The sequence below is a fragment of the Chlorocebus sabaeus genome, chromosome 14 (assembly GCF_047675955.1).
Source record: "Chlorocebus sabaeus isolate Y175 chromosome 14, mChlSab1.0.hap1, whole genome shotgun sequence".
Lineage (NCBI taxonomy): Eukaryota > Metazoa > Chordata > Mammalia > Primates > Cercopithecidae > Chlorocebus > Chlorocebus sabaeus.
In genome coordinates this window covers 1,734,139-1,747,834 of record NC_132917.1, presented here as the reverse complement: position 1 = coordinate 1,747,834, position 13,696 = coordinate 1,734,139, and positions in this window count along the sequence as shown.

Here is a 13,696-nt window from a genome sequence, read left to right as displayed (position 1 = left end):
CTGAAGGCACGAAAGTTGTCCGAGTCAAAATAGAGTCACTGATGTCAAGAAAACCCTAACAAATAGAGCCAGGCAAAGTCATGAGGAGAGGGTGCCCATGCGTGAATGCCTGAAAACAAAAAGGATCACAAAAGCCTGCAAAAACCACAGCCGCACACCAAGGCCATTGCAACCGGACACAAGAAACACTTCTGCAAGGACGTCTGCCCATCAACTACCTGGCCAACCTCAGACAGGTGTGTCACCCTTGTCATTTATCTTCATAGGGTTAAAAAAAAAAAAAACCAGAAAACTTTAGACAAATTAAATTTAGCAGAGTTTCGCTGAATAAAAGAGCGTTTCTCAAATCGGGTAGGGACCAGGACAGGCTCAGAGCAACGTGGACACTGCCGGGTGTTCAGAGAAGATTTATGGACAGAAAAAGGCAAGTGAGGAGCAGAAAACGGAATCAGGCACAGAAACAGCCGCATTGGTTACGGCTCAGCGTTTGCCTTACTGGGACATGGTTTGAACGTTTGGTTGCCTGGAATTGCCCAAAGCTCGGTGAGGGGCAGAAGAGTAGGTGTCTGTTTACACACCCAGCTAGGTGGCAGCTCACTGTGCACAGAGAAACCTTTAAGCTGAGTTTACAATACATAAGGCTGCAGTTTCACACTAAACTCAAAGTAAGGGCAGCCAAGGATAATTACCCCGACAAGTATGTAATCCTCCTCCTTTTTTCCTTTAAAAACCTTTGGAATCCTTTTCCTCCCTGAACACACACAGAGTTTACTATGGCGTGTGCACTCCCATAGCAATGCTTTATTTCCAGATAAATCACTTTTCTTTTAGAGAACCTCTCTGTTTTTTAGGGTGGCAAGTGACGGGAAGGGCTAGGAAATTTGGTACCTCGTCCCTCAGGCAGCATTTGCAAGAGGGCCACCATTTTCTCACATTTACTCAGATCAGTAAATTAATTTTCTGTTGGAAATGTTGATGTTAGCAATTAAAAATGTGCACTTTCTTCTTTTCTGCAGAACAATCATTGTTCTTAAATTTTGAGAGTTGACGGTGATCTCATATACAGAATATCTATACCCGATAATGAACAGTTTTCCCTTTCATTTGACTATGGACAACATGAAAAGCTCCTTAAGTACAATCAGGCTCAGATGACACAATTTCATTCCTGATTTGGGGGTTGCGTTGCAATGTGGAAAAACACTTGGGATAAATAATAAACCATTTGGATTTTTTTTTTTCTCGTTTTAACAGAAGTATGTTCCTGGTCCTAGCAGCATCAAAGACAATGAAGAAGCTGATGGGTTGGCCTCAGAAGGATCTAGAACATCAGGGGACGACATCTTTGCAGGTGTTGCCTGCCCTCCTGGAGGCCGCCCTGCTGGTGGTAACTTCTGGGGACTCTTCTCACTCTCCTGGGCATCTTTCTGCAATGCCTTCGCACCCTGATCTCTTTCCACATGTTTCCAGCATCGTTCTGAGCAGTTTAGCCAGTTACAAAGTGCACCAGGCTTCTTGTTGGATGTTCATTGTTGGAGGGTCCCTGGGCCATTCAGCTTGGAGGCCCCACTTGCCCGTTGCTTGTGAATTACGTGTCATTATTTGCTGTAGTGCTCAAAATATGTCCTGGAATTTAATGAACTGTTGGTTCAAAAATGTTCTTAAATGCTTTAGGCTTATCTGATGGAAAGTCGTAAAGATTAGCCTGCAGTCACATTTTAAAAATTCTTTCAGTGCAGCCTAAGCAGAGGGTCCCTTTGCTCTTCAGACCTGGAAAGTCGTCCTTAAGTCTGGACTTGAATCTTGATCTCTTATTTTCTGATGAAGGGCAGCGTTCAGTTTCTGAGCCCCACCTGACACCTCCTCCCCTCTCAGCTTTGGTCCTTCAGTTGGAGAGATGCTCTCCAGCCCTTGTCCTTAAGGCAGCCTCCACTTCCTGGTGCAAATTGTGCCAGGCAAGCTCTTCCTGAGGCCTGCCACTCATTGAATGATTTGCAAATTGCATTCTTTTTAACTTAGGATATGCTCATGTGGATTTCAGAGCAGAGTGGCATGGGCCAATGAGAAAGAAAGTGCACTGGCCTCCTGAGGCTCTACTGACAAGCAGGGCTGCTCTCCAGGAGAAGCTCTGAGAGTTAAGCCCACAGACCTCTGTTCATTCATAACTTTGCTTGGCACAGTAAGAAATCTCAGTGTAAGGACCTGGAAGCCGGGAGCTCAGTTCTGTTTGCGAATCCACTGCTCGGTGCCCTCGTTCTGGTGTGCTCTGGGTAGGGATGGGCCCAGCCTTGGGGTCCTGAAACAATCAGGGCTAATGGCCACTCTGAGGGCAAGCCTGAAAAAGCACGGCTTAAGGAGCAGGCAGAGAAATCCCACCATGAGAAACGCTAACTGCAGCAGAAAATGGCCTGGGAACATGGATCCTTGGGCTGATCTGATGAGAGACCAATACAAATTGTCAGGAGCCTGACACTGACGGAGGCTGGAGCCGCCACGAGCCTGACACCAACGGAGACTGGGGCCCGCCATGAGCCTGTCACTGACAGAGGCTGGGGCACCCCACGAGCCTGACACTGACAGAGGCTGGGGGCTGCCACGAGCTTGACACCGACGGAGGCTGGGGCCTGCCACGAGCCTGACACTGACAGAGGCTGGGGCCGCCACGAGCCTGACACCGACAGAGGCTGGGGCCGCCACGAGCCTGACACCGACAGAGGCTGGGCCCGCCACGAGCCTGACACCGACAGAGGCTGGGCCCGCCATGAGCCTGACACTGACAGAGGCTGGGGGCTGCCACGAGCTTGACACCAACGGAGGCTGGGGGCCGCCACGAGCCTGACACAGACGGAGGCCGGGGGCTGCCACTCACTCAGGCCTCTTTACACGCACTGCCCTTGGCTCCAACATAAGGCCCTTGGATCCTGGTGACACCAAGCACCCCTCTGTCGGGTGCCTGTCGAGTGCCCTCTATGGTCCCCACTTGTGGTTCATCCCAGAACATTCCTCAGGGGCAGCAAGAAGGGAGGGTCCAGTGCATTCCACTCAAGACCAGAGTTCCATCAGTACAAGGGAGGGTTTGGTGTGTTCCACTCAATACCAGAGTTCTACCCAGTGCATTCCACCTGAGACCAGAGTTCCACTGGTGCAGCAGAAAGGACCAGAGGCAGGAGCTGCCTGGTATGAACAGTGGCCACCCTCTTCCTGCAGATTCTATCCAGGGGCCTCTGGGGTGCCACCTGGGAACATGCACCCTGACCAGCTCCCAGTGCCAGGACAAATACAAAGTACAGAGAGAGGCTGCATTCTGCTTACTGAAGATAAGATCTTCCCTCTTTCCCTTTCCCTACAGACGTTCTTTCTTTCTTTCTTTTTTTAATGTATGTAAACCTGTTTAATGGCTACAGAAGCCACTGGCCAGATTCAGGTACCCAGAAAGTTTTCTCAAGGACCCAAGAGCCATCTCCTTGAAAAGTCACCGCCAAGGAAGACCATGTCCCTCTCCCTGTTTTCTGGGAGGAGGAGGCCCAGCTTCTCCCCTAACTCCAAACTGCACAACCTGCAACCCCAGCTGTGGGAAAGCGAGAGGCTTCTTTCTGTCTTTGCTGTCTCCTCATGGTGGCCGCTGCCGCGTTCCACACTCTGGCTGATTGAGTTTTCTGTAACTCAGTTGTTGCCATTCCCTTCCGCATTTGTGGAGAGGTTTGTGAGGCGTGGGTCGGGAGGAGGTGTGTTTCCCGTGACACCTCGCCAGCTCGAGCTCTAGCACCTCCACTGGAAGCCTCTATGGTGATGCCAAGCCTGGCCTGGCACTGCATCTGTGTGTATGAGCGCATTAGATGAACTCGTGGGGGCCTCCATGGTGATGCCAAGCCTGGCCTGGCGCTGCATCTGTGCTTGGGAGCCCGTTAGATGAACTCACAGGGTGCTCTGGTGCTGTTGGGGCTTCAGTTCATTCGGACCCCACATGGGCCCCTCCTGGTCACACACATCACATGGAGACACAGAGATTAGGGAACCAGCTTCATAGTGCCCAGCTTTGAGTGGTGGGTGCAGGATCTGACCCGATGCCCTCTGTAGTCACTGTTGTCTCAGCCTCAGTGAGTAGTGTGGCTGTCCCAGCCCTGCCTCTGGGATCTCCAGGGCTGAGCTGGCGGCTGCCGTCCGAGACCTCCACTGGGCTTCCTTCACCTGTACCTTGTCCTCATTGGAACTACTGTGGGCCTCAAACTTGCACTTGAGATGCCCAAAGAAATCTCACTTGTTCGAACTCTGCACCAGGTGTCTTCCCACCTCTCCCACCTATTCCTCGAGACAAGACCCCACGGCCTTCCCCTCTGCCTGGCCTCCTGAGGTGCTGGTTTCCTATAACATTCTAGCGAGAAGAGCATACTCACTTCCCCCAGTGGTTTCCAGATGGGGTTGGGGAGTCCCGGGAGAGGGGAAGAAGAGGGGCCCACGCATATGTGTGAATAAGAGAAATGTGCACTCTCATAGACATGGAATATAAAAAAATGGAAAGAAATACAGTGGTATTCTTGATGTGTGCTTTCATGTTTTAAAAGTTTTGCTTGAATTTATTTACCAATTTTTCTTCATTGACCAGTCATTCCTGTTCTAGGGAAAAACATTCATAAGCATTGATTTCAAAGGACAGGAAGCTCTGGCCTCGTCTGTACCTAGGTGACAGGTGTGATCTCCTTAGGATTGCAGGAGCCCAGAGCTCCCAGTCTCCCTGACCCAACTCCCACCTGCATACTCTGCAAGAGGGTGGGAAAGCGTAGTCCCCTCTCGCTTTCTTTACAGAAGAAACTGGGTTTGTGGGCAGCAGAGGTGGAAGGAAAGAGCCTGCCAGTGACTGAGGAGAGTTCTTTCCTCAGCGATCCCAGCCCTGGCTGTGTTCAGATGCTCAGGGATGTAACCCTCACCTCAAAGACACACGCAAGAGCTCGCCCACTTCTCCTAGTCAGACCCACCCAAGCGACATACATCTCACTGGACGGGGTTTCTGGAAGCAGAGCTGTTTCCCGCTGTGATTCTCCGGGTAGTCACCACTGTACAAGAAATACTTCCCTGTGAAGGTGGGCAAGGTCCACCTTGGGCACCTGGGACTAAGAAGAGGATCGCCACCAGGGGGCAGCATCTCACCGGGCACTCACCTGAGCAGGCTTTTTAGCAGGGAAGGAGCCAGGCTTGCAGCTTCCAAGTCAGCCTTGGGAGGGTCAGGAGTCCCACGTGTTTCGCACTGGGGTTTTCAGAGGGAAAGTAAAATAAGTTCCTCTGGGCATCTCAGTAGATCAGCCCAAGCCAACCAGGTTTTATAAGAGCAGTCTTGTGAAATGTCAACTAAGATTAAGTTAGAATTAATGCAGGTATGAACTTTAGCTCAAAATAATGTAATATTTAAAAATTTTTTCCCATTTATGTCTTGACCCCCAAATCTAGAACCTTTAACTCCCTTTAGGACTCCCAGTACTATTGATTTCCCACTCCATTTAGCCAAGGCTTTAAGACGCTTGGAAGAACAGACACCCCTCACGGGAAGCAACAGAAGCGGCAATCTTTGCCTCAAAATCCACGAAGACAGATTGGATATGTGCCCGCGGATGTCACGCTGACACAAAACGCTATTTCGGGAGCCTGTAAAAGAGCGAGCGTGGGGATTCCTCAGGTTCAGTGGAAATGGAAATGGGGTTCGTGGAGGGGTCCTGAGTCTTTTTCTTGTTTCTGGTCTGGAACTCCTGACCTCAAGCAATCCTCCCACCTTGGCCTCCCAAAGTGCTAGAATTACAGGTGTGAGCCACTGTGCCCGCCCACCCTGGGCCTTGAAGAATGGGTAGAGCTGCAGAGGGAGCAGCACGAAGTAGGAGCGTGTCGGGGTGCTGGCAGATCGGTCACAAACTCAAGCCCTCCTGGAAGGGGAAGCAGGTGGAGGCTCGGAACCAGGAAGAGCCGGATTTGAATCTAAACACCACCTTTTACCAGCTGCCTGACCTTAGAAAGCTGGTCAGGATTCTCTGAGTTTACGTTTACGTCGTGTACCAAATACAGGTAGTTAAGACACACAAAAGGATCATCGAAGAGATTGCCAAATAAGCTCCCTACACTCCAACTCACACCAGCTGCTCACACGGGGCAGCCGTGTGCAAGATACCAAAGGGGGCGCTTAGGAGAGGAGCTTAAAGGTGGCCTGGCGTCAGAGGGCCTCTGACAGAGGCTGGGGGCTGAGGCTGCAGCGTCATCGGAGCGCTGGCCTTGGAAAGAGTGAGTGCCCATGGATTGGATGGGCTGCTGGAGTGGGTGCCCGTGGATTGGATGGGCTGCTGGAGTGAGTGCCCGTGGATTGGATGGGCTGCTGGAGTGGGTGCCCGTGGATTGGATGGGCTGCTGGAGTGGGTGCCCGTGGATTGGATGGGCTGCTGGAGTGAGTGCCCGTGGATTGGATGGGCTGCTGGAGTGAGTGCCCGTGGATTGGATGGGCTGCTGGAGTGGGTGCCCGTGGATTGGATGGGCTGCTGGAGTGAGTGCCCGTGGATTGGATGGGCTGCTGGAGTGGGTGCCCGTGGATTGGATGGGCTGCTGGAGTGGGTGCCCGTGGATTGGATGGGCTGCTGGAGTGGGTGCCCGTGGATTGGATGGGCTGCTGGAGTGGGTGCCCGTGGATTGGATGGGCTGCTGGAGTGGGTGCCCGTGGATTGGATGGGCTGCTGGAGTGAGTGCCCGTGGATTGGATGGGCTGCTGGAGTGAGTGCCCGTGGATTGGATGGGCTGCTGGAGTGGGTGCCCGTGGATTGGATGGGCTGCTGGAGTGAGTGCCCGTGGATTGGATGGGCTGCTGGAGTGGGTGCCCGTGGATTGGATGGGCTGCTGGAGTGGGTGCCCGTGGATTGGATGGGCTGCTGGAGTGAGTGCCCGTGGATTGGATGGGCTGCTGGAGTGAGTGCCCGTGGATTGGATGGGCTGCTGGAGTGGGTGCCCGTGGATTGGATGGGCTGCTGGAGTGAGTGCCCGTGGATTGGATGGGCTGCTGGAGTGAGTGCCCGTGGATTGGATGGGCTGCTGGAGTGAGTGCCCGTGGATTGGATGGGCTGCTGGAGTGGGTGCCCGTGGATTGGATGGGCTGCTGGAGGCAGGGAGGCCAGTCAGCACACTCTTTTAATACCAAATTGCTTCTCCTCTTACCTGTAAAAAAAAAAAAAAAAAAAAAAAATCACCTCCCCCACCTCCCCCTACCCCCACTCCACACTTACTGACTCCGATTCTTTAGGAGAGGGGTTTGGGAAGTGCTTTTAACAAACATCCACAGAAAGTCTTTCTTATGATTTTTTAGTACATTTGAGAAATACTGCAGGCACAATACAGAGGAAGGAGGTATGAGTTAACTCGAGTCTGGTGGTGTGGAGGGGCAGAGGCAGGGCCAGGGTGAATGAGAAGGAAGCAGGTGGGGCGGCTTGGTGGTGAGTGCTGGAGGACCAGCACCTGGGAGACCGCACCAGCCCCATGGAGGGCGTGGGCGTTGGGGCGGGCTCGGACTCTGGAGATCCCGTGCTGCGGGCGCCTGCAGGTCCTCCTGAGGCTGGACCCCACAAGTCCCACTGTGATTGTCAGCTTTCCAGCGTGGCCCAAGGCCCCTGGTAAAGAAAGACGCTCTCATCAGGCAAGACATCCTGAGCGCCCAGAGGTAACCTCCCAGGAGCGGTACAAGCCAGGACTCCTGCAGGCTCAGCTCCCTAGAAGATCTGCATGACGGGCTCAGCTGGTTTTTTCCTCCAGACAGTGAGACAGAGGAACTCTCCTGTAAGTGAAAGGAAAGGGGTCCCTGGGGCACCGGCCACCTGAGATGCAACTCATCCCCCTGGGGCACAGCTGACCAAAGAGGTCTACCCGTTCAGGGGGCTGGGACTCCTCTGGACCATCCCCCCATGTGCTCGGCTGTTCTGAGAGCCAGTCCAGGGGGCAGGGTGGCAGCCAGGGCAGGAGGGTAGGAGGGCAGGATGGAGTGTGGGAGGGCCAGCAGCCCGTGAGGCAGGGTGGACACCCGAGTCTCTCCCTGCCATCCCTCCTCAGCAAGCTGCCTGGGCTCAGGCCACTGCTGGCTAAGCCAGTGAGAACAAGCGGCCGGCCGGCCCCTGCCTGACCCAGACCCTGCCTGATCTGAGCGGAGAGTCCATCCCAGAGTGTCCAGAGCTCAGCAGGGGGACTGGGGGAGAGGCCCAGAGCTGCCTGGCTTCCGCACAGTGGGACGGTCTGGGTGGTGGAGGTAGGAGGCTAGAGAAGGAATAAGCTAAGTGGTTAAGTGCACCCCAAATGGCTAAAATATGACAAACAGAAGTGGGACAGAGCCTCAGCCAAGGCTGGCAGTCCCCTCCCCTCCAGCAGCCTGTGGTCTCTGCCTGCACCTGCTTCTCTGGGAGCAGCTGACCTGACCTTGAACACCCTGTGGGAAGAACCGACTTCCAGACAGGCTGGAAGCGCATTCCCTGCGGCTGCTGTAACAAAGAGGTGCAAACTAAGGCTTAAACTGCAGGGTTCCGAAGCCTGCAGTCCAGTCCACGGTGGGGCCTGGGCGTGCCCTGCTCCCTCTGCAGGCTGGGAAGAGTGTGTCCTCCAGGACCTCTTCAGCGGCCCTGTGGCTGGGGATCCCACAGAGCCCTGGCCAGGCCTCTGCCTCGGCCTCTCATGGCCTTGGCCTCTGCATCTCTGCCTTCCGTCTTTTAATAAGGACGCCAGTCACTGGGTTCATGTCCCCCTGGTTCTCTGGTACGAGCTCATCCCCTCTGCGGCAGCCCTGTGTCCCAGCGAGGTCTCATTCCCAGGTACCGGAGGATAGGCTCTGTGAAAGGAAAATATCTCAGGACCCCAAAATCACAGGCTAAAGGGAAAAGTCAAGCTGGGAACTGCTTAGAGCAAAGCTGCCTCCCATTCTATTCACGGTCACCCTTCTGCTCACTGAGATACAAGCGTATCTGATTGCCTCCTTTCGAGAGGCTCATCAGAAAACCAAAACAATGCAACCACTTTTCTTTTGTCTACCTATGACCTGGAAGTCCCCTCCCCTGCTTCCAGTTGTCCAGCCTTTCCGGATCGAACCAATCATCTTTTTTTAAAAAAAATACTTTAAGTTCTAGGGTACACGTGCACAACGTGCAGGTTTGTTACGTATGTATACATGTGCCATGTTGGTGTGCTGCACCCATTAACTCATCATATACATTAGGTATATCTCCTAATGTTATCCCTCCCCCCTCCCCCTACCCCACAACAGGCCCCGGTGTGTGATGTTCTCCACGCTGTGTCCAAATGTTCTCGTTGTTCAATTCCCACCTATGAGTAAGAACATGCAGTGTTTGGTTTTCTGTCCTTGCGATAGTTTGCTCAGATTGATGGTTTCCAGCTTCATCCATGTCCCTACAAAGGACATGAACTCATCCTTTTTTATGGCTGCATAGTATTCCATGGTGTATATGTGCCACATTTGCTTAATCCAGTCTATCATTGATGGGCATTTGGGTTGGTTCCAACTCTTTGCTATTGTGAATAGTGCTGCAATAAACATACATGTGCATATGTGTTTATAGCAGCATGATTTATAATCGTTTGGGTATATACCCAGTAATGGGATGGCTGGGTCAAATGGTATTTCTAGTTCTAGATCCTTGAGGAATCGTCACACTGTTTTCCACAATGGTTGAACTAGTTTACAGTCCCACCAACAGTGTAAAAGCATTCCTATATCTCCATATCCTCTCCAGCACCTGTTGTTTCCTGACTTTTTAATGATCGCCATTCTGACTGGTGTGAGATGGTATCACATTGTGGTTTTGATTTGCATTTCTCTGATGGCCAGTGATGATGAGCATTTTTTCATGTGTCTGTTGGCTGCATAAATGTCTTCTTTTGAGAAGTGTCTGTTCATATCTTTTGCCCACTTTTTGATGGGGTTGTTTGATTTTTTTCTTGTAAATTTGTTTAAGTTCTTTGTAGATTCTGGACATTAGCCCTTTGTCGGATGGGTAGATTATAAAAATTTTCTCCCATTGTGGAGGTGGCCTGTTCACTCTGGTAGTTTCTTGGTAGATGGTAGTTTCTTTTGCTGTGCAGCAGCTCTTTAGTTTAATTAGATGTCATTTGTCTATTTTGACTTTTGTTGCCATTGCTTTTGGTGTTTTAGTCATGAAGTCCTCGCCCATGCCTACGTCCTGAAGGGTATTGCCTAGGTTTTCTTCTAGAGTTTTTATGGTTTTAGGTCTAATATTTAAGTCTTCAATCTATCTTGAGTTAATTTTTGTATAAGGTGTAAGGAAGGGATCCAGTTTCAGCTTTCTACATGTGGCTAGCCAGTTTTCCCAGTACCATTTATTAAACAGGGAATCTTTTCCCCATTTCTTGTTTTTGTCAGGTTTGTCAAAGATCAGATGGTTGTAGATGTGGTATTATTTCTGAGGGCTCTATTCTGTTCCATTGGTCTATATCTCTGTTTTGGTACCAATACTATGCTGTTTTGGTTAGTGTAGCCTTGTAGTATAGTTTGAAGTCAAGTAGCATGATGCCTCCAGCTTTGTTCTTTTGGCTTAGAATTGTCTTGGCAATGTGGGCTCTTTTCTGGTTCTATATGAACTTTAAAGTAGTTTTTTCCAATTCTGTGAAGAAAGTCGTTGGTAGCTTGATGGGGATGGCATTGAATCTATAAATTACCTTCAGCAGTATGGCCATTTTCACAATATTGATTCTTCCTATCCATGAGCATGGAATGTTCTTCCATTTGCTTGTGTCCTCTTTTATTTCGTTGAGCAGTGGTTTATAGTTCTCCTTGAAGAGGTCCTTCACATCCCTTGTAAGTAGGTATTTTATTCTCTTTGAAGCAATTGTGAATGGGAGTTCACTCATGATTTGGTTCTCTGTTTGTCTGTTATTGGTGTATAGGAATGCTTGTGATTTTTGTACATTGATTTTGTATTCTGAGACTTTGCTGAAGTTGCTTATCAGCTTAAGGAGATTTGGGGCTGAGACAATGGGATTTTCTAAATATACAATCATGTCATCTGCAAACAGGGACAACTTGACTACTTCTTTTCCTAACTGAATACCCTTTATTTCTTTCTCTTGCCTGATTGCCCTGTCCAGAACTTCCAACACTATGTTGAATGGGAATGGTGAGAGAGGGCACCCTTGTCTTATGCCAGTTTTAAAAGGGAATGCTTCCAGTTTTTGCCCATTCAGTATGATATTGGTTGTGGGTTTGTCATAAATAGCTCTTATTATTTTGAGATATGTCCCATCAATACCCAGTATATTGAGAGTTTTTAGCATGAAGGGCTGTTGAATTTTGTCAAAGGCCTTTTCTGCATCTAGTGAGATAAACATGTGGTTTTTGTCTTTGGTTCTGTTGATATAATGGATTATGTTTATTGATTTGCATATGTTGAACCAGCCTTGCATCCCAGGGATGCAGCCAATTTGATCGTGGTGGATAAGCTTTTTGGTGTGCTGCTGGATTCAGTTTGCCAGTATTTTATTGAGGATTTTTGCATCAGTGTTCATCAGGAATAGTGCTCTAAAATTTTCTTTTTGTTGTTGTTGTTTTGTCTCTGCCAGGCTTTGGTATCAGGATGACACTGGCCTCATAAAATGAGTTAGGGAGGATTCCCTCTTTTTCTATGGATTGGAATAGTTTCAGAAGGAATAGTAACAGCTCCTCTTTGTACCTCTGGTAGAATTTGGCTGTGAATCCGTCTGGTCCTGGACTTTTTTTGGTTGGTAGGCTATTATTGCTTCAATTTCAGAGCTTGTTATTGGTCTATTCAGGGATTCAACTTCTTCCTGGTTTAGTCTTGGGAGGGTGTATGTGTCCAGGAATTTATCCATTTCTTCTAGATTTTCTAGTTTATTTGCATAGAGGTTTTTATAGTATTCTCTGATGGTAGTTTGTATGTCTGTGGGATCAGTGGTAATATCCCCTTTATCATTTTTTATTGCATCTATTTGATTCTTCTCCCTTTTCTTTATTAGTCTTGCTAGTGGTCTATCAATTTTGTTGATCTTTTCAAAAAACCAGTTCCTGGATTCATTGATTTTTTTTTTGAAAGGTTTTTTTGTGTGTCTCTATCTCCTTCAGTTCTGCTCTGATCTTAGTTATATCTTGTCTTCTGCTAGCTTTTGAATGTGCTTGCTCTTGCTTCTCTAGTTCTTTTAATTGTGATGTTAGGGTGTCAATTTTAGATCTTTCCTGCTTTCTCTTGTGGGCATTTAGTGCTATAAATTTCCCTCTACACACTGCTTTATTTGTGACCCCAGAGATTCTGGTATGTTGTGTCTTTGTTCTCATTGGTTTCAAGTAACATCTGTATTTCTGGCCTTCATTTCATTATGTACCCAGTAGTCACTGAGGAGCAGGTTGTTCAGTTTCCATGTACTTGAGCGGTTTTGAGTGAGTTTCTTAATTCTGAGTTCTAGTTTGATTGCACTGTGGTCTGAGAGACAGTTTGTTATAATTTCTGTTCTTGTACATTTGCTGAGGAGTGCTTTACTTCCAATGACGTGGTCAATTTTGGAGTAAGTACGATGTGGTGCTGAGAAGAATGTATATTCTGTTGATTTGGGGTGGAGAGTTCTATAGATGTCTATTAGGTCTGCTTGGTGCAGAGCTGAGTTCAATTCCTGGATATCCTTGTTAACTTTCTGTCTCATTGATCTGTCTAATGTTGAAAGTGGGGTGTTAAAGTCTCCCATTATTATTGTGTGAGAGTCTAAGTCTCTTTGTAGGTCTCTAAGGACTTGCTCTATGAATCTGAGTGCTCCTGTATTGGGTGCATATATATTTAAGATAGTTAGCTCTTCTTGTTGAATTGACCCCTTTACCTTTATGTAATGGCCTTCTTTGTCTCTTTTGATCTTCGTTGGTTTAAAGTCTGTTTTATCAGAGACTAGGATTACAACCCCTCCCTTTTTTTTGTTTTCCATTTGCTTGGTAGATCTTCCTCCATCCCTTTATTTTGAGCCTATGTGTGTCTCTGCATGTGACATGGGTCTCCTGAATACAGCAAACTGATGGGTCTTGTCTCTTTATCCAATTTTCCAGTCTGTGTCTTTTAATTGGAGCATTTAGCCCATTTACGTTTAAGGTTAATATTGTCATGTGTGAATCTGATCCTGTCATGATGATATTAGCTGGTTATTTTGCTTGTTAGTTGATGCAGTTTCTTCCTAGCATCGATGGTCTTTACAATTTGGCATGTTTTTACAATGGCTGGTACCAGTTGTTCCTTTCCATGTTTATTACTTCCTTCAGGATCTCTTGTAAGGCAGGCCTGGTGGTGACAAAATCTCTCAGCATTTGCTTGTCTGTAAAGGATTTTATTTCTCCTTCACTTAAGAATCTAAGTTTGGCTGCATATGAAATTCTGGGTTGAAAATTCTTTTCTTCAAGAATGTTGAATATTGGCCCCAACACTCTTCTGAATTGTAGAGTTTCTGCTGAGAAATCCGCTGTTAGTCTGATGGGCTTCCGTTTGTGTGTAACCCGACCTTTCTCTCTGGCTGCCCTTAATATTTTTTCCTTCATTTCAACTTTAGTGAATCTGACAATTATTTGTCTTGAAGTTGCTCTTCTTGAGGAGTATCTTTGTCACATTCTCTGTATTTCCTGAATTTGAATGTTGACCTCCCTTGCTAGGTTGGGTAAGTTCTCCTGGATAATATC